Consider the following 2,333-nt stretch of genomic DNA (forward strand, 5'->3'; position numbering starts at 1 on the left):
ACTTTTTTCCCTGTAATAGGAAGTCACTAGGCATTTTGAAGAGAGCAGTGACATGATTTCCCTTGGCAGGATCTGGATGTGGCCTGCTGCACAGACAAGACACCGTTGCACACCAAAGCTTAAAGGCACAGAGACCTATTTGAGAGGTTGTTACCATCAACCTGGGAATAGGTTGATTGAGGCTTAAACCACATTTCTTTAGTGCTAGTAGGAATTGCTCATATTATGGATATATTGAAGGTAGTGCTAACAAGTTTTGCAAAGTGTAAGAAAACACAATGATTGACAGCACTCTACAGTTTCTAATGGAAGGAGCTGGCGAAATAGAATTGACATAAACTCAAATGGCATAAACTATGTGAGGAGATGACTTGGGGTGAGGAAGACAAAGGAAGTAAGAGTTTGATTTGAAATATACTCCGTGCATCTGGTGGTTTTATGTATCCATGTGACTAGGCTAGAGTCACCAGTTACTCAATCAAACACAAAACTTACATATTGCATGTAGGTATTAATCCTAACTGAAACTGGATGCAATTTCCTGTGCAATGAGTAGAGATAGCAAATGGAGCTGTGAGGAATGTTGAGAGGTAGACTGAAGAAGATGAGTAAAAGGAGTCTGAAGATTAGCCAGAGACATGGTTAAAATGAATGGAAAGGAAGTCAAGTCCTGGAAGCCAAATGAAAAAGTTGTTTAAAGAGTAAGGACTAAGAGACAAGTGTGCAGCATGAACATGGGGAAGCAAAAGAAACCAGGAAAGTATATGACAATGAAGCATATGCTTAGTCTCTGAGATCAGATGCTTAAAGAGAAGGATAGATTAAAACCTACAAAGAAAGAAAAGAAAGATCCTAGCACACTCAAGGAAAGAGAAGTCCCCTAACATCCTTCCTGTTAATTTTTCCCATATAGCACACAGCTAGGCCCACCTTACCTCATCCTGGTTGACACCAACTTTATCAACCTTTCCATTAAAGCCAAACTTGACTTAGTACAGTCACTGATCGGACCGTCTCTATCCCTTGTATAACTGACTGTGTAATGGCCAAAATTGAGAAATTGGGGCAGAAATATCAAGTGGCTATAAGGATTGCCTAGGATCCAATTTGAACAATTACCATGCACACTCAAGGGAACCTAGGCAGATGACTGCTTACTACAGAGTAACTCAGCTCAAGTGTTATATTGTGCCAAAATGTATGTGTATGTGTATATATATATATATGTATGTGTATGTGTGTATATATATATATATATATATGTGTATATGTATGTGTATGTGTATGTGTATGTGTACACATACACATACATATACACATATATATATATATATACACACATACACATACACATACACATACAAACATACAGGACCAGGACCTTGAAGGGTCTGGAATATTCCTGGAGTTCCCATCATGTATATTTCTAACCGTACGTACAATATTGAGAGGATGCTAGGTGATTATGGAGCCCCTCTTTTTTAAATTTATTTATTTATTTTTGAGAGAGACAGAGAGAGAGAGAGAGAGAGAGAGAGAGAGAGAGAGAGAGAAAGCAAAAGCAGGGGAGGGGCCGAGAGAGAAGAGAGAGAATCCCAAGCAGGCTCTGTGCTCTGAGTACAGAACCCACCACGAGGCTCCATCTCACAACCATAAGATCATGACCTGAGCCAAAATCAAGAGTCAGACTCTTAACCAACTGAGCCACCCAGGTGCTCTCCTCAGTTGTAACTCTTAAAAGATAGAGTTCCTCTGCCTTTACCAACTTTCTCTCTTGCCAGTTCATATAGCCATATGCTACAGCATGAATTATTCCACTTACTCATTTGCTCTGTTACAAGCTGAGTATTGTTAAATACACTCACTTTGTGATGTTGTTTTGAATTTGATATTTTGTATCATTTTAAATGTTGTTGGATATTTTTATAAATCAGATGGTTGCTCAAATAAGTAAATAGGACTGATAACCTGAAGAATGAAAAAAAGAATAAACAGCAAAGTGAGATGTTTATGGATTAGATCAGGTCAAAATTATGGATTTCTTTTCTACATAGGATGTCACAGACAAATTAAGAGTCTGGAAGAATATATTTTTAATATCTAAAATAAAATAAGGTATTACTTTTTGGAATACATGCCTTCAAATCAACAATACCAAAAAAAGTTGTTAAACTTGATAACAACAACACAAAAGAATAAAGGGATGCCTGGGTGGCTCAGTCGGTTAAGCATCCACTTCAGCTCGGGTCATGATCTCACCATTCGTGAGGTTGAGCCCCGTGTCGGGTCGGGCTTTATGCTGACAGCTCAGAGCCTGCTCCAGATTCTCTGTC

General features: G+C 38.6%; 1 pseudogene; it reads left to right on the plus strand.

Annotated features, from left to right (window-relative positions):
* Positions 1 to 734: 734 nt before the first annotated feature.
* LOC109254664 (rRNA-processing protein FCF1 homolog) lies at positions 735 to 1,485 on the plus strand (annotated as a pseudogene).
* Positions 1,486 to 2,333: the final 848 nt, after the last annotated feature.

This window comes from Panthera pardus, unplaced genomic scaffold, assembly GCF_024362965.1.
Source record: "Panthera pardus isolate Hobbes unplaced genomic scaffold, ASM2436296v1 HiC_scaffold_8, whole genome shotgun sequence".
NCBI classification, from domain to species: Eukaryota; Metazoa; Chordata; class Mammalia; order Carnivora; family Felidae; genus Panthera; species Panthera pardus.